Raw genomic sequence first — 23,661 nt, forward strand, 5'->3', positions numbered from 1 at the left:
AATCGATGTGTAGAGATTGATGAATGGAAGCCATTTCCGTAGCTGAGTGTGACAATAGCGTAGCCACATTAACCAGTCGGCGTAATCGCATCACCCGCTGGGTCCAGTGAGACGTGAACCTCTTTGAACGGCTAACTTGCTGACCCCGTCTGTGGGGTAATCTTGTTAGGATCATTCTATTCATACTGACGCTAATGAGAGGCGTCTCTGCGTAACAAAAACGCTTGTTGCATGTTAGAGTATGACTACTCAATCCGCAGCTTCATGCTCTGTCTAATTTACTCCTTCTGGGTAACAGGATAAAGGTTGATTGAGTTGCTAACACCTCAAAATGTGATCAACTCATTATTCAGGCTGTTTTGAACTGCAGGTGTGAAAGAATAAATTTTGAGGTCAAACCAGAGGAAACTTTCTGTCAGATGCGTTTCCAATTCACTGTGGGCTAAAGCAAGGAGATGCACTATCACCTTTACTTTTTAACTTTGCTCTAGATTATGCCATTAGGAAAGTCCGGGATAACAAAAAGAGTTAGGAATTGAACGGGTTACATCAGCTGCTTGTCTATGCGGATGACGTGAATATGTTAGGAGAAAATCCATAAACGATTAGGGAAAACACGGGAATTTTACTGGAAGCAAGTAAAGAGATAGGTTTGGAAGTAAATCCCGAAAATACAAAGTATATGATTATATCTCATGACGAGAATATTGTACGAAATGGAAATATAAAAATTGGAAATTTATCTTTTGAAGAGGTGGAGAAGTTCAAATATCTGGGAGCAACAGTAACAAATATAAATGATACTCGGGAGGAAATTAAACACAGAATAAATATGGGAAATGCGTGTTATTATTCGGTTGAGAAGCTTTCATCATCCAGTCTGCTGTCGAAAAATCTGAAAGTTAAAATTTATAAAACAGTTATATTACCGGTTGTTCTGTATGGTTGTGAAACTTGGACTCTCACTTTGAGAGAGGAACATAGGTTAAGGGTGTTTGAGAATAAGGTACTTAGGAAAATATTTGAGGCTAAGAGGGATGAAGTTACAGGAGAATGGAGAAAGTTACACAACGCAGAACTGCGCGCATTGTATTCTTCACCTGACATAATTAGTAACATTAAATCCAGACGTTTGAGATGGGCAGGGCATATAACACGTATGGGTGAATCCAGAAATGCATATAGAGTGTTAGTTGGGAGGCTGGAGGGGAAAATACCTTTAGGGAGGCCGAGACGTAGATGGGAAGATAATATTAAAATGGATTTGAGGGAGGTGGGATATGATGATAGAGAATGGATTAATCTTGCTCAGGATAGGGACCAATGGCGGGCTTATGTGAGGGCGGCAATGAACCTCCAGGTTCCTTAAAAGCCAGTAAGTAAGTAAAGTAAGTAAGTAAATACCAGAGGAAACTAGATCCTACCGAAACACCAGGTGGGATACCCTCCGATATTACAGTTTCTTCAGGATAAATACTGTAAAGGAAAGATAACCCACGAAGAAGTAGCTGTCAGTACACAAAGAAGGGATTTAAATGTGGCGTTAAACTTTGTGTTCCCTTTTTATTACGTAGAAGGGCCCGAAGGCTCGCACCGCAGCCTGAGGGGCTTGGGCTTATCTTCTTTGGCAGGGAAGATTGTATTAAATCCGTAGGATCGTATTTCTGTAAGTATCGTGTTTCACTGTTTGGTGTCAACTATCGATTCAGCTACAAATCACCCAGGTCCGATTGAGTCCGCTACAGAGCCCCTCCGTCCCCCTCAGATCGATGCCATCCATATGGAAGTCACGGTACTACATCCTGCTGCATATTCTGTCGATCTGAAATTGTTGAAAGATGATAGATTCAAATTCAAATTCAAATTTATTCACAATTTAACATTTGAAATGATTCATATGAATAGATACTCGAAATGAGCATTATGCTCGTGCTGGGATACAGTCCAGTAATCTACATAAATTATAAAGGAATCAATAATAATGTTGATGATAGAAATAACAGTAACAACAACAATAATAATAATAATAATAATAATAATAATAATAATAATAATGATAATAATATTAAAACAAAAATATTTACAATAATAAAATAAATACTAAGACGGATAGAATAAAATATAAAACCACCTAACGAGAGTTAACACAACTTAAATAAGCATATAATAACCAGGAAAAAAATGACGAACTCGAAAATCAACAAAAAAGTTCGTTGTATCGCAGACGACAGCAACCGCCGTATTGACATTGTGTTATGCATTAATGGTAGTAGGGGGGAGCCGAAAGTCTACGTAACTGCCGTTCTCTTCGAATCTTCTCTTACAATCATGGAAAGTTAATGCTGAAAAACAAAATGTCTACGAGTCAAACTGTTCATTATTACCAGGATAAATACAAATAATACTGAAATATATTAAGCAAGTTTCAGTTATAGATCTCCCCTTTGGTGCAAGAGGTATCATATCAAAATATTTTATGAATGGCGGGGAAATTATAAATTTCAAGAACTCTCTAGTGGCAGAGATAGTGACAAGTACAATCAAGTGTTGAAATTAAATTACTGAAGACGGAATGAGTCCGAAACACAGTTTAGCCAACAACAAAAGTTATAATTCCAAGATATTTAATGTTATCCGTTTTTTAAATAAAAAATCTGGAATAATGCAGGACACACAGTATCAGTATTTGGTTGTTAAACCTAAATGCCAATAACCATAAAATTAATTATTACTTGACAATATCCGTAAAAATTAACTTTAACATTTTAGTGGTTATGTCATGAGGTGATCCTTTTGTTAGCTTTCGCAGTAATAGCTCTAGAGAGTCTGGAATTGTGACATCTGGAGCACTTTGACTGTGTGTAACTGTTTGCTAAGTCCATCTGTGACTTGACTGTTGTATTTACGACGCCCTTTATTTTTAAGGAAAGGAACACGGACTTATCTGTCGCGGGGGGAGGGGTGTAGTGCGGGCGCCAGAACGTCAGTAAATCACGACTCGCTGTAACGAAACTTTTCGTTAGAGTTTTCGCGCTAAATCACTTCGCTGGATACCTAACTCCGCGTTATTGAGGAAAACAAGCATGATCCACGGCGCTCCAATTCCTCTGAATACTGAAATAAATAAAGACTGTGGAGCATTACAAACTAACAAGATAAGTTAAATTCGTTATCTTCCTACCATAGCCAACGTTACTATTTTAAATGACGTCATCACGGGTTTGCAGATGATTTTGTTAGAAAGTTTCGAAATGATATTTGCACGTGTGGAATGGCAGCCGATGATCAGATGTACAAAGACCTGGGTGAAGTTTACTCATTGTTATTATGTTTTAAATTTGTATTAATTTGTGTATCAAGATCTGTAACAATGAATTGAACATAATTATCTCAATGCATGTTATGTATTTGAACTTGTGCTTCGGAAGAATATAATATCTTGTATATATTCATACATTTGAGGGAAACGTTTTCAATATAATCTATTGTTATACACTATGTACCAAAAAGTAATTGGGCATTGTTTTTGTCCCTTTGGAACCTCGTGGTACCACCTCATGTTGCTATAACAGCAGCCACTCTGTCAGGCATCCTTTCCACTAGTTTTTGTAGGATATCCACTGGAATGAGTCGCCATTCCTCTTACAACATGGACAATGGAAGTTGGCGCCATGTTTCGGCGGCTACTATGCAGACAATAATGTTCACCAGTTGGACTGGCCTGCACAAAGTCTGATCTCAATCCCATTGAGCACCTTTGGGACGAATTGGACCGGCGATTGAGGTCTCGGGAGATGCGGCCAACTTCCATTGTCTCTTGACACATATTTTTGAAATTAGTTGAAGATTTTTGTCGAATAAATTGAGTAACCATGCAAACAGAATGAAGTCGGAGACAGGAGAAGGAAGCCCATTCAATGATTTCTACGATTGCACTAGGGATCTCTTCTTAAATTGGATCAGTTATCTGAGAATTTTTACCCGTTCCAACACGACCGATTGTGTATCCACGAATTCTTGACCTGCTCTCTCTATTCAATGTCAAAAGCAAGTGTATGGATTGATACAAGAAATTGACGATCTGCGAACTGTCCTTAAACTCATGTGCTGAGGCTTGCAAAGTTTCACTAGCCTTATAAAAGGCTGTTTCAAATTAAGCACAGACGTAAGACTGAATTTCATTTTCTTCATAGAGTAGGTAATTATTTTTTTTAACAATGAAATTATTTATTTATACAAAATTAAGATCTCCGAAAATATTTGCTGCCTAAGCTGGTAAGAAAATTTCTACTAGAACAGCGTTTCTCAAACTATGGTCCGCGGACCACCTGTGGTCCTCGAGATCTGCCATTGTGGTCCTTAAAAAAAGACAGAAGAAAAAATAAAATTCAATCGAATTGCGTATCACACTATAGCTTAAAATCTCAGAGTTTGAAAATGACACATGGCAATCGAATTTCACTTTTTCTCCCAGTACTGGCATTTTATGAAATTTATTACCCTACTCGCACTCTACTCTCAGCAAAAAAAGAGGGATTTAAAGCACTATGAACGTGGTGTTTCTCGACATCTTTTCCCTGCACATCTGGCGCCGCGCCTGTAACCCAGTCAGGGACCACCCGAATTCGTAACAGAGGACCAAAGTACCGAACCTTAAGTCAATTTTAATATAAATATACTGGTATTAAATATGCTACAAAAGTGATAAATTTGCTTTCGAAGGGAACAAGAGTAAGGTGGTCCGCGGAACTAACTTTAAAAAGTGGTCCCCACTTCAAAAAAGTTTGAGAAACCCTGTACTAGAACATTGACACATTTTCATGTATTTTTGTTGTGATTTTGGTCGATTTTATTGCAATATTTCATACGTCACTCATTTAGAAGTTAGTCACTGAAACTTCTGAATATACGAACACTTACGTTACTTTACACGTAGACTTCAGTGTGGTATCACAAAATGACCTGTAAGCATTTGCCAGTGCAATATCATGCAGTTTTACACTACCATAGAATTCACAATATCATCGTTCTCATGTGAATTTCACATTACTTTTCCGACCCTGAAAGTTTATGTCATGGTACCAAAAATACTCATTATATTTATTTATTTATGTATTTAACCTGGTAGAGATAAGGCCATCAGGCCTTCTCTTCCCCTCTACCAGGGGATTACAACTACAATATTAAGAATACAATTACAATAATTAATATTAAATTTACAAATACAATAAAAATCAAAGTACTAAAAGATTAACTGATTAATAAAAACTAGACAGTTTATTGTAAAAGTTAAGAAGAGAGAAACATTTCTTTTATTAAGTAAAAATTAAACCTACTCTACGCAGAAAGAAAATGCTTAATAGGTTTGCTTTTGAACGCTACTAAATTCCGACAGTCTCTGATGTCACTGGGTAGGGTATTCCACAAGCGCGAGAGCGAGATTGTGTATGATGATGAATACGATGATGTCTTATGTGTTGGTATACGTGTGTATATAAAGATTAGGTAGAAACGGGACGGACACATTGTGTTTTTAACAAAGTCTACCCGAAATTTCAAAAGTGTACTTTCTCACAACAAAGAGAATTCCTAAAACTCAGTACTGGACTTAGGCAGCCTTAAAAGTGCATTAGAACCACAGGTTACTGGTTCTACACGATAACAAGAGTGCGTTCAGTGAGGAGGCAGAGATTGGAGGGCAGTAACATAACAGAAGCTGGATTAGGTTTTAATTGGCTTAAGAAAGCGAGACCATTAATATGTCACGCTTTTTGTTCCTCATTTTTTTTTGTCGCCTAGCAACTCGACTGCTAGAATAATCTCTTCCCGAGGCTGTAAAAACTGTGGGTGTGTGACTACAGATGTCTGCGAATGTAGTTAATGTGTTTGAAGTTATCGGACTCACAACTGCTGCAGATACTTAGGCCCTGAATTATGGTGTGGTTAACGTTTTATTACACTACGCGATATCCCAACGTTTAATAAAAACTTTTTAATGTTGGAAACCAAAACTTCGTTGTAATTGTCATGTTACAAACAAGATAAAATGCACTATTTCATATAGGCTAGGTGTCTAAACTTATTTCAACAGAAAATGTTGGATTAAAAATTTTCGAAAATAAAACATAATATATAGGCCTTACTAATAAATTGTTATAAGAAAATGTAAATGCCTCAATGCCTTTACATGAAAGTCACAATATTGCTGTATATATATATATATATATATATATATATATATATATATATATATGATTCTACCGTCTTCCTGTGCCAATCCTCCAAAGCCTTCTGTCTTGTGCGCCTTCAGTCCTCAACCCCCTCTTGTTGTCCCAAGTTCTTTTTGGTCTACCTCTTCCTCTTCTTCCTGGAGGTTACTTACTTACAAATGGCTTTTAAGGAACCCGAAGGTTCATTGCCGCCCTCACATAAGCCCGCCATCGGTCCCTATCATGTGCAAGATTGATCCAGTCTCTATCATCATACCCCACCTCCCTCAAATCCATTTTAATATTATCCTCCCATACGTCTCGGCCTCCCTAGAGGTCTTTTTCCCTCCGGTCTCTCAACTAACACTCTATATGCATTTCTGGATTCGCCCATACGTGCTACATGCCCTGCCCATCTCAAACGTCTGGATTTTAAGTTCCTAATTATGTCAGGTGAAGAATACAATGCGTGCAGTTCTGTGTTGTGTAACTTTCTCCATTCTCCTGTAACTTCATCCTGCTTAAAACCTGTGTGGTCGTGCCAGAGAATCAGTCCTATTCCGAGGCTTATTGTAGGGATTCGTAACAAGCTGTTTTTTACGGTGATGGGTTGTTAGCCCTTCGCCCAACGCCCAAGCTGGAGGACCACCCCTTATCGGCTGTCCACGACTGCTTATTCAATATATTCGGAACTACCCTCCATATCTGGAGGCCGTCTCCTCTATCCGCAACCTGAGGACGCGCCATGCCGTTCCACTGGTAAATTTGTTTAGGCCATCTGTCTTCACCCATTCTCATCAGATGACCAAACCACTTCAAACTCTTATTTTCTATTCTATTTAACACTGTCTCTTCAGCATCCATTCTGTGCCTAATTTCTTCGTTTTTAATGTGGTCCAAGCGGGAGACTCTAGCACTTCGTCTCAAATAATCCATTTCTACGGCCAAAATTCTTTTTCTATAATATGCGTTCGTTACCCATATTTCACTTCCGTGGTTTTGCTGTTTATTATAATATTGCTATTTATTGCTTACTGTATAATTTTCATTTATACATTTTACTTCTTGTATTTTTGTTGTTCAGTCAACTGTCTGCAGAAAGGTTGGAACCTCATAAGTGACACCAATAAGGATTTACATTTGCTGCGTGCACCTCATTTGGCACATTCATATTGGTTGTGTCCATATAAACAATATCTACTACAGTTTGGAGATTACAGTCACCGTGTTCAAGTTTCATGAAGATTGTGTACTTCAGTTGGCAAATTCAAATTCGCTATGTTGTATAGACATTGTGCACCTCAGTTGGCACATTCATATTCGTTGTGTTTGTGTAAACAATATCCACGACAGTTGGCAGATTCTAGTCACCGTGTTTGTATGAATATGTTTTATGAATATTGTGTACTACAGTTGGCAGATCCAAATTCCCCGTGTTATATGAACATTGTGCACCTCAGTTGGCATTGCACATTTCCTGTTTTTTTATCAGTATTATACCACGTTATAAGACAAACTCGGATACTTTCGCAGTATCTCATACATTAATTAGTTGCGGATATGTCCGTGTTCGTTTGAGCTTACAAAAAATACCGATAAATGCCAGAATCTGTCGGGGATGTTTCATGCAGGAAGATCCTATTGCAACGCATTCTGGCGAAAGTTGTACAACTATCAGCTTTAGTAGGTGTGTGTTTGCTGAGATAGCGTGAGTGAATTTGCAGTGGCGTGTTTCTGGACATTATATCCTCGAATTCAGTATTGTAAGTATCACACTATGATTAATGAATTCTCCACATTCTTATGGTTAATTTGAACCTTTGCTTGTTGTTTTATCTAATGTAGTTTGTTCGTAATGTGTTTTTGCCGGTACTCAATTTCTTAACTAGTTTCCGCTAGTTGCCGGCAGAGCAGTTCGAGTGGCTCGCAGATTCTAACTTCCTTTAAGAAGCGCTATGGACTAAGCATGCGCCAGCCAGAAAATCTGTCCTACCGTAGAGCAGCAGCCTCAACTCGCTTGAATTTGAACGATTTTTATGATGTGCTAGGAAGTGTATGAGAAGGCAGAACTCAATAACAAGCCCAATCTCGCAAATAAAGCTTTCAGGTATAACTCCCTGTAAAGTTGATTTGAATAATTTTGAGGGAAAACTTGTTCCGGGGCCGGGCATCGAACCCGGGACCTTTGGTTTAATGTACCAACGCTCTACCAACTGAGCTACCCGGGAACTCTACCAGACACCGATCCAATTCTTCCCTCTATATCCACAGACCTCAAAGTGGGCTGACAGCTGTCAAGCAACCAAAGTTGAGTGCACACTAACTCTGTGTGACTTAAATTGTGGTTTTCTGTTAACGAACAGTGACGTGTATTATGCAAATCAAGCTTTCAGGTATAACTCCCTGTAAAGTTGATTTGAATAATTTTGAGGGAAAAATTGTTCCGGGGCCGGGCATCGAACCCGGGACCTTTGGTTTAACGTACCAACGCTCTACCAACTGAGCTACCCGGGAACACAGAGTTAGTGTGCACTCAACTTTGGTTGCTTGACAGCTGTCAGCCCACTTTGAGGTCTGTGGATATAGAGGGAAGAATTGGATCGGTGTCTGGTAGAGTTCCCGGGTAGCTCAGTTGGTAGAGCGTTGGTACGTTAAACCAAAGGTCCCGGGTTCGATGCCCGGCCCCGGAACAATTTTTCCCTTAAAATTATTCAAGCCTAATCTCATTTGGAATTTGGATGAAACAGGGTTTTCATTGGTTACAAAACCTAACAAAATTATATCCTAAGAAGGAACAATGGCAGAGCAAGAAGAAAAAACAATTGTCTTACTAGCGGAAGCGGATTCAGATTAGTTCTCATAATGTTTTTCTCTATCTTTGGCGTAATATTTAATGCAGGTATGTTTTAGATAAATTTATTAGTTTACAATTAATATGCAAACATTTTCCTGTTATTAGTGTTAATAATTGAATACAAGTTATTCTATATTTATTGCCTAGTTTGTTAACGTGTGTTCAGTTCATGTGTGTAAACATGTAGCCTACTGATGTTTAGAATACATAAAACATGTTTTGAGCTAAAAAGAGTATTCTTGAAAATTGCACAAATGTTACTCGAGTTCCTGAAATACACGCATACGATCTCATGCTTTAGATGGAACTGTTTCCTGTTGAGATACACTTAAAAAATAAAGTTTTTATACCAACCAATGAAGTTATGTCAAGGCTCATGACAACAATCACCTCCTACATAATAGCCAAATTGGCTAGTCTCTTATATATGAGACAACTCATCCTGCCTAAGGTATTCCGTGGTTTTCCTAAGGCGTAAGACAAATGTCGGGATAAGCCCTATAAGAAATGGGCCACGGACGTATATGCCCTTCCCCATATATATTCCCCTTTATTATAAACGACGTATGCCCTAGTTCAGAACCTATAAATTGTCTATTAAATATACGAGGTCACTCAATTAGTCGCAATTTGAAAGGACAGGGACCTCTCAAATTGCAGAATTAGATTTCACGGCTCTTCTTCCGACGGCCTTCACATGCTTTGTCATCGAACAACAGATGACAGCGTCTCGCCATCCTAACGGCAAACACCAACCATCTCCTCCTCGCCCCGTTCCGTGATCACTTGATCAAATCTCAGTCCCCCTCGCGTATGTGGTACCTAAGAGGTTACGTCCAATTTCGGCTTCCCCTTCAAAATTTTCTAGAGCTCCTTCAGTGGAGCAGCGTAACCCGGAGTGAGACTAGTGGCCAACAGGCTTGGAGCTCACATATTTAGTTTTGTACAGCCCCCAACCCCTTGCAAGGACGCGTTTTGCGTACCTTTTAAATTTGTCCTCCCAATTCTCTTTCGATTTTTCCGATTATGTCTAGTGATTAACTGCTGAATGAAGAAAGTTTTTTTAAGCATTTTTGGGTATAACTGTAGACAGAAAACATCAATACTGCGAAATTAGCCGAGTTTGCCTTACATAAGAATGTTGTCTGGAAATACACGTTTTTCCTAAGTTAGTCGAAATATAATGATAAGTAACCGAAGCCTGCTGCATATTCAACTACTTTCCTACAAAACACATTCAAAACAAAATTCATAAACCGTTAATTTTGTACATGTTACAGGCGAAAAGTCTCACTTGACGCTAGAATTTACATCTCTGCGACGGATTTCAGTTCAGACTACTGTCTGATGTGGGTAGTTGTGTTCTGGTGGCCTCCGTCGTGGAAGTCTATGAAGTGTGTAAAAGTTAAATTGCCCAGGGATAATTGAAGACTAAATTATGACATTAGTAAAATATTTATGGGGCGTTATGAAACATTTGTAGACAATCTTTAGATATCGTTGCTAACTTCACACTCTTCAGCACTGTTAGCATCATCTTTTATGCTAAATATCTTCTGGATCTGAAACCGTGACGATTGCAACTGAAATGCTGTGCAGGAAAATGCGTCGTATGGTCATATTTTTCACTGTTACTCAGTAATACAGGGACACCATTTTATTTTTACTTCAATTTTTATTGTACCTGAATTTTTTAATCTACTTCACTCCCACCCTCTCTACTAGTAAACTTCCAACCGTTCTTCACACAGAACCAAGGCCGGGTATGCGATCATAGTAAGCAGTATTGAGTTAGTAAGTATAGTACGTTCCAGAAATATGTTTGCGTTTTCAAGTGGCGAAAGAGCTTTCAATATTGAACCATATTTTCGCACAGGTATTGTCGTCCATTTGCCTACGTTGCATCCCGGTTTCCCCCACCCGCTTCTGTTCGCCCCTCTGTAAAGACTAGTGGCTGGGCTGTCTTAGCGCTTTTCTGAAAAAAATTAATTTCTGTTAAGAATTGGTCGTCTACGTAATATTGTACAACTGTTTAAAATAACTTAAATAAAAGGGCCTCGTTAAATAATTAACTGTCACGTGAGCCCCCCCCCCCTTTTCTACGATCCTGCGACAAAACCACTTGAACGGACAGTAGATAGCATGTCTGAGTAATTTTATCTTTTCTGATTGGGCAGAAGTGAAGATTGAATTTACAGTACGTAAGGTACTCTTTTATAGAGTAGGTACAGAATTAATTGATTATGAGTTACTAGTACGAAGGACGAAACTGATAATTGGAATTAGGCTAGGTACAGTAGTCTATAGTGCGATAATATGCACAAAAGAACTGAAGCTTGTATCGAAATAAACGGCCACCATTTTCAAAAATGTGTTTAAATATCCATATTATGATTATTTTCAATTTAACTTCATTCTCTACTGGGTGTTCAGTTCAAAATGTGTCATGGCTCGCTGTATGTCGTCATGTGGCTAGCCGATGAGCCTAGAGAATTCAATCTTCCTACACTTCCGTAGAGGCGTATTACCTAAATGCGAGAGAAGTTGCCTAGCAAGTACGGCGTTCATTCTGAAGATTACTTACCGATACGTACGGTAACGCCAGTAGTGGCAAGAATGCGAACTGTTTGAAAACACGTACTGAAGTGAGTTTTTTTTCTTACTGTCGGGATATGGGGAGAGGGTTAAGACGATTACTTACGTATTTGTTGACATTAACTTCGACGGTCAACATGGACACGGAGCATTTGATTTGTGTTGTGGAATGTTGCCGTACGCAATCGATGATAACAAATACCCTGCGCACGACTTGCCCGCGCAAAACAGAGTTCGAAAGAGATTATGGTAGCACACAGACTTTACAGACCGCCATCTGTTGCTACGACATTCAAGTTATACCGTACACGTTCTCAAGTTCAGATTGAACGCCTTGATTAATAGGCAACTTCTCTGACATAAAAGCTGAAACTCGCTTCAAATCGCTGACTCACAACAGTGACGTCATGACACACTTTGAAATGAACACCCAGTATATTGTACGCTAATGTGCTGTAGACAGTATAATATACACTGCATAATGAATACGTCCGAATGGATAGCTCAGTTCGTGAGTAAAAACACTTATTGTTAATACAGTACTGTATTTTGATTAAACAGAAACCTAATGAAAATTAACAAACTGAAACTCCCGATATTTCCTAGTTTACGTAAATGGATGAACTACTTTTCTTCCCTCCTATACCTAGTAAAGTGATTTGTTTGTATTTTACGCCAGTATCATCGAACTGCAGTCGTGGAAGGGGGTAGCAAACGTCGTTTCCGGCGCAATACGACATCAGAGACCCTTTTTGGATTTTTTTGTCCTTTTGTAAGAGTCAAGAAAGGAATAGTCGTGTTGTAAGATTGGCACTCGGAACAACATAAATACGGGGGATGAATCTTCGCTGTCGAAATTCGTAGCTGGCGGGTTTGTCCGTAACCACAAACGCGCCATTTGAGCACTGCAAAATGTAAATTGTAAATTGCTGGCGAGTTGTGGTACACGCTTCTAGGTCTTCCGGATGAATGAAAGCTCCACAGTGCTTTGACTAAGTGAAGCGAGCGAAAACAAAGGTGTGAAGAAGGTGATGGAAGGTACACGATGTCGGTGGGGTATAATTTCGTTGCACACCTGTCTCGAATCTGTGCAGTGTGGGAAGTTGCAAGGTGAATTTCCTCCATCTCTTCTGGTCAGCGCGGGATAATTCCCGCTTCTACCTTACAATCAACATCTCATTAATCTTTATTATCCTTTCAACGGGTAAGTTAGTTCAGCACGTAACACAACTGGCACTCTGCTGGCCTCCATGTCTGCTTATACACTGAGGAAGTCAGTTTCGTTAAATTTTATGTACGTGAATAATGAATTTAAAGCAAAATTATACGTAGGCCTACAATGTTATACCGTTGGATTTTTAATTATTTAAAGAATTGAATAAATACCATCAATAAATTTATTTTATTTTATCAAATGGTTTAATGTTAATTATTAGGGCTAGGATTTTGATGACCTATAAGTCATGAAAAAATGTCCTAAAACAATGCATTTATGACCGAAAAATCTTTCAAAAATGCCCTTCAAAATGCCCTAAAAATTGATCTTACATAATTTCCTTAGCAGGAAAAAAGGTTTTGTATTACTTAATATTTAGACTGGTAATTAAATTAAATTTTACATAATTTTTTCTAAGTGGTACATTTTAATTAATTATTTTATCTGGTGTAGTTTTCATGTATGATCGTTCACCTCTGCGTCGGCATGTGGACGTGAGGTCAGCAGTCGGCTGGTCGGTCTTGGCTCTTCATGGGCTGTAGCACCATGGATTTACTTTACTTTTAGTTTCCATGTAGTCTACCACAAGGCCACTCTTATCCGGAATTAGCAGATATAGAGGAGTCTATATTGAAGGGGTGGTTGGACTGATGAGGTGTACTACGTTAAAATGGCAATATTTGTATAGAAAAACGATTAAAATATTATACAAAATAATGAGTATTAATGGACAAAATATGTAAAGAAAATATCAAAGGAAATAGATATTATTTTACATTAATAATGAGGATTTATGTATGTATGTATGTATATGTATGTATGTATGTATGTATGTATGTATGTATGTATGTATGTATGTATGTATGTATTTATTCACACTGCAATGGATATATACCCGGTGGCAATGGTAACTAATTACACTCAATAATGACAATAATAAACTTATTAATTAAAATACAATTAATAATAATACTAATAATAATAATAATAATAATAATAATAATAATAATAATAATAATAATAACAACAACAACAACAACAGGGAATATACTAAATTAAATGAAACGATCACTTAAAATAACATTTGAAATATTCTAATTTGTATCTTAAAACTAAGATCGAACTAAAACCCACGAGTATATGTTCATATCTGCACAAGTACCTTTCAACATTACACTCATTTCGCTGTCAACTCACTCACTGCACTGGAACTACGACACATTTCACTGATTCTATCCTGATTTCACTAGCACTTCAAAAACATTTCACTGTTCAAATACTTTGCACTGCCACTATAACCTATACAGCTTCACTGACAGGAACACGTTTCACTTACACAGCACACTTCACTGACACGACATACTTCTTCACTGATACAACACACTTCACTGACACAACATAATTCTTCACTGATACAACACTTCAATAACAACATATCATTTACACCCTTTAAGTACTGTGTATAATTACCGTCTATTAGTAAGGTCCTTAAGCCTATTTTTAAATACATTTTTGGTTGTTGGTAAAGCCTTTAGTAAGTCTGCAGGTAAAGCATTCCAGTCCCTGATAGTACGATTGAGAAAAGAAAACTTTCCAGTGTCCGTCCTCTGCCTTCTTTCCCTCAATTTATATGAGTGGTCGTTCCTTGAAGAGTAATTTGGCGGCTGCAACCTATTTTTTATTTCTTTCCAGGCAGGCTCACCTCTGTATGTTTTGAACAGTGCGCATAATCGAATTCGCGTTCTCCTATCCGTGAGTGTGTCCCATTTTAATGGTGAATTTTTCCGACAACACTTAAGAGCCCGTTTTTGAATCTTTTCCACTGTCTTAATATGTTCTAATCTGTAAGGATCCCAACATGCAGCACCATATTCCATTACTGGACGTACTAGTGATTTATATGCAATCTCTTTGGATTTATCAGAACCTTTTCTTAGTACCCTGATCACAAAGTGTAACGCTCTCCATGCCAAAATCAAGTGAAAATGCCTAAAAAATGACCGAATAAAACAAAAGATGCTCTTATGAGTTGAAACAGGCAAAAAATGCAAAAAATGCCCTAACAAATATGTCTTAAAACACTCAGTTTATCACATAACATATAAATACTAAAGCAGCTATGTTTCTGGCGTACTAGAAAAAACATGCAATTTCATCAAAATCCTAGCCCTGTTAATTATTGTTCTCCATTGTTTCCAAGTTTTAAGCAACAGTTTTAGTGGCACTACTCGTCACGGAAGTGGGTACTTAATCTCCTCTCTGTAAATACTGAGTCTGTGTCCATTGTATCATGCCGAACACATGACGAGTTAGTCTTCGCTTCTCGTCTAGTATTAGAGATCTGAAAGCTAGAATTGGAATATTTCGGGACCCAGCACTGCGACCTTTACGCTCTATTGCGCTAACCCTCAAGCTAGGCGCATTTCCAAACCCACACCGGCTGACTACACTAAGGTTCGCTGCGTACCCAGGTTTCGAGCAGGCAACCCACTCGTCTCTGGGCCAGCCCACACCGTGCGTTGCCAGCCGGCGTTCGGGGAATGCTATGGAATGATGATGGAATGGAGAAATGTTGAAGGAATGATGTTGATCCCTAATATGGAGAAACGGGACAACATCGAGAAAAACCACAACTACGACCTTGTCCGCCACAAGTGCCACTATGGATTTTTCCGTGAAAAATTCCAGGCCTGACCGGGACACGAACCCGGACCGCCTGCGTGACAGACTGAAGGTCTGACCACTCAGTCACTATAGGGAGAAAGGCCAAGTTTAAAACACGGACGCGAATCGCGATACTTACACAGTTATCATAGCCTATGGATGTGGAAGTTTATAACATTCCAATTAAGGTTAAGAGCTTATAAAAATTCCGAAGGGAAGCTTGTTTTTAAAAGCATTTTTGTTTTTTGTCGCACATAATAACAACCTTGGCTTTTACGCCCTTCTCATATGCAGCGCGTTTCTTTCACGTGATGTAGGCACTTGATCGAACCCGCGCCAGAACGCAGCTACGGATCAACAGGCAAAGGCGCTAGCGCCTGAGCTACGTCCGTGGTCTCGTATGTTTTAACATTATAAAATGAGTCTCATCGGCTTTTCCCGTGTACTCTTCGTGTGTGTATGCAAAGACGCGGATTTTTTATTTTAAGCACTCGGCAGGAAGGCAGGCATGAGTTATCGGATGGTGTATGAGATACTCAGCTATTCCACTTAAGTTAGTTATAAATTTTCTCGCTTGTTTCCGCTTATACAGAGTGATTTATATAGAACTGACACATTTCTTTCATTAATTGTTTCAAAACGAATTGTGCTAGCGACAACTTATTATACCTAAAATGTAGAGGAATTTTGGGAGATTATTTACCTCTATAGCAAATGTTGTCCGGCGTTGTCAAATCCTGAGATCTCGGTGGCCACAGGTTCCTGGAAATTATTCGGTCGTCACATAACCGGATAAATGGAACCATGCTTCATCTGTGAACCATGTGATGGACAATATGGCACGATTTTGCACAATGAACGTCTGAAACCAACAGCAGAATGTTCTAGAGTTTCGATTCCTTGTCACTAGACGCGCAGATGTTTATGTTTTATTCCTATTGTTGGCAGCTGTTTTCGACATTTTGTGTCAACGTGAAAATGCAGTACACATTAAATCAACGACTCTTCCTTGTGAAGCAATACTGGATTACGAATTCAATTACAGCTACTCAAAGGGCATACCAGAGAGAATTTGGTGTTCGTAATCCTCTCAAAAGAAACACAATACTGGGACTGGTAAACAAATTGGAAACAACTGGATCTCTGCTGAGTGAAAAGGGCAAGCATCGTTCATCTAGGCTTCCCACGGTTGTTGTTGAAGTAAGAGCACGACTGGAGCAGTCACCCAAAAAATCATTAAGACGTTTGTCGCAGGAGACAGGGTACACCTACTCAATGTGTCAGAGAGCCTAAAGCCATATAGGGTTACGGTTGTTCATCAGCTACAGGAACCAGATAAGGATAAAAGATTGAATTATTGTCATTGGTTTCAGACGTTCATTGTGCAAAATCCTGCCATATTGTCCATCACATGGTTCACAGATGAAGCATCCAGTTATGTGACGACCGAATAATTTCCAGGAACCTGTGACCACCGAGATCTCCGGATTTGACAACGCCGGACAACATTTGCTATAGAGGTAAATAATCTCCCAAAATTCCTCTACATTTTAGGTATAATAAGTTGTCGCTAGGACAATTCGTTTTGAAACAATTAATGAAAGAAATGTGTCAGTTCTATATAAATCACTCTGTATTATGTTAGTACTCCCACACAACACCGTCATAATAAAACTCAATCCAAGGCCGCTACTATACAATTTTAACGCCAAGGGGTCTCCGGTTCAGTTACTGATAAACACAGTATGAATCAACTTAACGACATTGTAATATAGTGATTCCACCCATTTCCCAGAAACAATTGAGATCAAGATATCTTCCCTCCTTCCGTGTGTTTCACATAATATGTTCGGATACTGTTGAAAAATTGACCATGGCAAAAGGACCTCTTCGTCCCTCTTACCTAAACGAGCTCGGGGGTCACAGCCCTCACCTCCCCCTCTGCCCCCTCCCGGAGTTGGCGCTTATTTATGTGTATGTATATGAAATGGAATGTATTCTTTTTATAAACAAGGTTAAATCCAGAGAAATCGCAAGCAATCGTAATGGGACATAATCGTCTACGAAGCACTCTTGATAATGGTACTCTACCGCATATAATATTGAATGGGATTATTGTTAAATACAGTGAAACAGTTAAAAATCTTGGCATTTTTATGGATAGTGATCTAAACTGGAACACTCAAGTAACACACATTTGCAAAAAAATATTTTCTCAACTTCACTCCTTGTTCCATATGAAAGAATTTCTACCACTTAGTCTAAAAAAGAATCTTATTCAGACGCTTGTAATGCCCCATTTTGATTATTGCGATTCCTTGCTAACTAATGTAAGTTCACTCTTAGCTGAGAGCCTACAACGTGTTCATAATGTGTGCATACGATTCATCTGCAATACTCGTAAATTTGACCATATAACACCTTCCCTCCAGTTACTTTCATGGGTGCGTCTGAAGGAACGAAGAACAATACATTCACTGTCTCTTCTGTTTAGGATCATGCATACTTCTACTCCGAATTATCTCTTATCGCGCTTTCAATTTCTTACAACTCTTCAAAACCGACATCAAGCACTTCTTTCTATCCCTCTTCATAGAATGTCTCTATACTCATCCTCCTACACTGTAGAAATATCTCGTCTCTGGAATTCGTTATCTAATGACGTCAGGGACTGCCGGACTTTATCACAATTCAAAATTAAATTGGAAAATTTTGTCTTATTTAATGCTTTTTAGGTATTGCTAGAAGTGTTGATTTGTGTTTTTTACTCTAGATTAAAATCGCAAGTTTCTTGTTTATGTTAGTTAATTAGTTACGATACAATTAATTATGACAATCACTCATTTAAAGTTTGTGTGACTGCAACCTGTGTATATTTTTGTGTGACTTTACTTTGTTTATAGTGTTTTTTTCCATTTCTATTTCTGTTATTGTATTTGTATTTCTGGTGGTGTGGAAGAGAACACCTTATGACCTTAACTACACCAGAATAAATAAATAAATAAATACATAAATACATAAATAAATAAATAAATAAATAAATAAATAAATAAATAAATAAATAAATAAATAAATAAATAAATAAGTAAATAATAAATAAGTAGATAAATAAAAAATAAAAGATAGATAGATAGATAGATAGATAGATAGATAGATAGATAGGTAGGTAGGTAGGTAGATAGGTAGATAGATAGATAAATAGATAGATAGATAGATAGATAGATAGATAGATAGATAGATAGATAGATAGATAGATAGATAGATAGATAGATAGATAGATAGATAGATAGATAGATAGATAGATAGATAGATAGATAGATAGATAGATAGATAGATAGATAGATAGATAGATAGATAGATAGATAGATAGATAGATAGATAGATAGATAGATAGATAGATAGATAGATAGATAGATAGATAGATAGATAGATAGATAGATAGATAGATAGATAGATAGACAGGTAGATAGATAGACAGGTAGATAGATAGACAGGTAAATAGATAGACAGGTAGATAGATAGACAGGTAGATAGACAGACAGGTAGATAGACAGATAGACAGATAGATAGATAGGTAGATAGACAGATAGATAGATAGATAGATAGATAGATAGATAGATAGATAGATAGATAGATAGATAGATAGATAGATAGGTAGATAGGTAGATAGGTAGATAGATAGATAGATAGATAGATAGATAGATAGATAGATAGATAGATAGATAGATAGATAGATAGATAGACAGACAGACAGACAGACAGATAGATAGATAGATAGATAGACAGACATAGATATGGATAGAGATAGATAGATATAGATAGATAGATAGATAGATAGATATAGATAGATAGATAGATAGATAGATAGATAGATAGATAGATAGATAGATAGATAGATAGATAGATAGATAGATAGATAGATAGATAGATAGATAGATAGATAGATAGATAGATGTGGATTGAGATAGATAGACATGGATAGAGATAGAGATAGGGATAGATAAATTCTTCAACTTCATTTTTTATTCGAGTTGGAGAGCATATAAACCATCTCGAAATCAAGGGGTTAAGAATTCTCTTGTACAGCCTGAAAACAATGTTCGATATTTAACTGCGGAATGTATCCGTATTTGTTTGATAGCTGTACTGTACGTGCCGCGTGTCCCTCGCAGAGTATTAGATGAGGAAACATACGGCCACGTCTGCAATCGATAGCACCTTGGTGGGCGGGCTGCATAGACACAGCGCCTTGATCCTTGCAGTAAATCGATCTTCCGGACTGGGTAAAGCTGTAAGTATCCAATAAACGTCAAGGCAGGAGTCGTTTATTCGTGTACACGCAAATACAGGCGTTATATCACTGCATCGGCCGCGCAAATCCAACTCCTTCATATCCGAGGATGCGGCGCCGGGCGGCCTTGTGGGAGCCACACGTCTCCAGGATAATTCCCTTCTTCTTTCCCTTACGGTTAGCACCATGGGGTTACTTTTCTTTTCCTGCCTTCTTTTTTTTATTTTACGGCGAAACGAAAGGGAAATGGAGCATAGGGCTGGAAGCATCCGACGTTAAAAGGTGTGCAAATGGCAAATATGTGGCGTAGCAGTAGCAGCTTGTTACGAGGAAGAGTTACTGCGCCCAGACAATCTGCTGTGATGTACGTCAGATTTATTACATCGGCCTGTAGTACTAATCAATGAGTAAGGCGCGGTCGTGAGTTCGAGTTTCGTTATAAACGAGGGAGCTGCCTAAACGGCGGCTCTGTCCCTCTCCGGATGTTTTACGTTCCTTCATCTGCCATGTCTCCTTTTACTCCCGCCATTCTTGACACGCATCCGTTTTCACTTGTTATGCTACTCCTAAACACTGTGTTTTATCCCTTTTCAGAGTATTGTCCCGGAATTCCCACACATTTCCTTGTTTCACTTCTGCTGGCAGTCGTTGTTCAGTTGCGTGAATTAGTCATTTCCAATGACCCAGTGATTAGGATCTCCCCTCTCTTTTATGAAGTTAGATCCACCCCTGGAACGTTGTATACATGACTTATAGGTTATTATTTATTCTTCCATTTCCAAACTCTCTCGCTATCATAATATTAATACTCGATCACAACGCTATAACACGCTAGAAATTGCACTCCACACATCATCTCTGTATTCCTCATCTTTCACTGTTGCTACCTCTCGTCACTGGAACTCTCTGCCGTCTGAAGTCAAGGGCTGCCGAACACTCAAATCTTTCAAATCCTTCTTCTTCTTCTGCCTGACAAGTGTTAGGCCACAAGGCCTGCTACGGTCTCACATAAAATTTTCACGCCATCTTTTAGCAGGACGACCCACAGATCTTTGGCCATGTGGTACATAATTATAAATTGCCTTTGGGAGTCTACTATTACTCATTCTTTCCAAATGATGTTTCCGGTTTCTTTCGTTCCTTGAAATTTTCTTTTTGTTTCAGGGATCGCAGCTATTGAAACATTTTTCTTTTGAAGCATGTCATCTAACTGGTCGTCTCTATGTGCGATTCCTTGGACGTTCCAAGTAGCGAAGTTTATAATGTTTAATTTTTTCTAAGAATCTTTCAAATCCAAGTTAGAAAATTATCTTATGACGAGTTGCCAAACTAACTTGCTGTTATGACATTTTTATATTCTAGTGATATTTATTTTATTTTATCTGTTTTTGTGTCATATATCCCTATAATGGTATGTCTATCATGTGATAACTTCAGGTACTTATAATCATAATTTTCCTTCATATTATTTTATTTTAATGTACCGAAGTACATATGATATTTCCATGCAGATATTCTGCGTCATCATACGATGTAAGAGTAATGGAACGGAGAAAAATTCCTTCCGGCGCCGGGATTTGAACCCGGGTTTTCAGCTCTACGTGCTGATGCTTTATCCACTAAGCCACACCGGAAACCACCCCGGCGTCGGACAGAATCGTCTCAGATTAAGCTCCAACTCTTGGATTCCCTCTAGTGGCCGCCCTCTGCACTACGTCATAGATGTCTATGAACGTAGGACCGAAGTCCACATATGTGCTGAGGTGCACTCGTAATGAGTGACCAGTTGGCCGAGATCCGACGGAATAAGGGCCGTCTTAAATCACGAAGTGATTTACGCATATCATATATATATATATATGTATTATTTTAATGTACCGAAGTACATATGATATTTCCATGCAGATATTCTGCGTCATCATACGATGTAAGAGTAATGGAACGGAGAAAAATTCTCTCCGGCGCCGGGATTTGAACCCGGGTTTTCAGCTCTACGTGCTGATGCTTTATCCACTAAGCCACACTCATAACGAGTGCACATCAGCACATGTGTGGACTTCGGTCCTACGTTCATAGACATCTATGGCGTAGTGCAGAGGGCGGCCACTAGAGGGAACCCAAGAGTTGGAGCTTAATCTGAGACGATTCTCTCCGACGCCGGGGTGGTATCCGGTGTGGCTTAGTGGATAAAGCATCAGCACGTAGAGCTGAAAACCCGGGTTCAAATCCCGGCGCCGGAGAGAATTTTTCTCCGTTCCATTACTCTTACATCGTATAATTTTCCTTGCTGTGTACCTAATAAATATTATCTTCATTGTATTCTTTGTACTTTACTATTATTATTATTGTTATTATTATTATTATTATTATTATTATTATTATTATTATTATTATTATTATTATTATTATTATTATTATAGTGGAAAAGTGCAAACTACGCCACTTCTGAAAGGGCTGTTTGTCTGAGGACACCGCGCGACATCCCATTCTCTTAATGAATTAGTTGTAAATGTGTTATTTCTAGACTCGAGATATGTGGGACGTATTTAATGGTTTCGTAGGCGGAATAAGGGATGGGTATAACGTTCACTCACGTATTACGTGAATGTAATGAATTTTAGTCTTCATATGGTAATTTTAAGTTAAACACGTGCTGAAAATTTGTTATGTTAATTATTTATTTTCTTTCTCCTTTCCTACGTTTATTCCAGTCTTGGATAATGTTTTATCAAGTTATTTCCTCTTCTTATAATTCTATGACATCGTTTTCTTAATACGCAAGTTATATCGAAGTCTTCAAATTAATTTATTTATTTTGTTTCATCCGAAATAAGCAACACATCTTTAAAAAATAGACAGCGCAGAATTTTAACATAATTTATTAATTTATTTCAATATATTTTGAATATGTTACACCTAGCGACAGTGCAACGAGAACGTCAAAAACTGGGTAGTTGGATTCATACTGTGACAGACCAAATGGTTCAAGACATACGAGATCGATAACAACCCGCATGGAATTGGACGATGTCGACGTAGTTTGCTATTGCGTGCTGGAGCATCTGATACTTAATTCTTCTCTCGCTATCTTTTACTTTTGCTGTTACGGGCTTGAGATATTCAAACCGTGAATGGTTACCGACGGTAGAATTCGAGCTTTTATAGCTACTGCTGAGGAACTTTCTGGTTCATAAGGTGTTGCGATGGATTGCGTATTTAATTTCAAAGTAGCATAAATTAGAATATTCTAGAACCACTTAGAATCGAATTTCTAAATTAAGAAGTACGAAAGGATGGATCGAATATCGAACCCTCTGAGGCAGGCGAAATTACCATACGAACACATCAATCTACCTAAGAGCCAGGAACTATCATAGAGAGATGCGCGTCTTATTAATGTTTGTTTGTTTGTTCAGACACATTATATCAATTAATACACCGAACGTATGTCTATTTATTGTTTTGTGCGAGATCGTGCGTATTTGCTTGTTTTCCGCACAGAACCAATACGCGGTAAGTGTGAAATACCACATTCAGTATTCCCAACGTAACACACGTAACAATTTCCCTCTTCTTACCGCTTAAGCGCCATATTCATTTTACTGCTTTAGGCTTTTAACATATTATTTTTAGAGACGTTTAACATAGTAATAATTATAAATTGGAAACTTACCACTGCAATTTCACCTAAATTGCCATGTTAATTATTGTTTTTAAATATTTGCAAAAATTAAATAAAGTCTACTACTCCACGAAACTTATTGGATTCTTGGTACAAGTAACATTAAGGAAGCCGTGAAAAAATCAACAAGATTCCAGATGCCGATGTTAT

At 38.1% G+C, this 23,661-nt stretch overlaps 1 protein-coding gene and 1 non-coding gene across 3 annotated transcripts in view; one reads left to right on the top strand and one right to left on the bottom strand.

Annotated features, from left to right (window-relative positions):
- LOC138692843 (discoidin domain-containing receptor 2-like) overlaps positions 1 to 23,661 on the top strand; it is a 1,078,796-nt gene that overhangs the window by 418,594 nt on the left and 636,541 nt on the right. The window lies entirely within an intron of this gene.
- On the bottom strand, positions 8,365 to 8,437 carry TRNAN-AUU (transfer RNA asparagine (anticodon AUU)). Its single transcript has one exon. It is a non-coding gene; the product is annotated as a tRNA-Asn (tRNA).

This window comes from Periplaneta americana, chromosome 17, assembly GCF_040183065.1.
Source record: "Periplaneta americana isolate PAMFEO1 chromosome 17, P.americana_PAMFEO1_priV1, whole genome shotgun sequence".
Classification (NCBI taxonomy): domain Eukaryota; kingdom Metazoa; phylum Arthropoda; class Insecta; order Blattodea; family Blattidae; genus Periplaneta; species Periplaneta americana.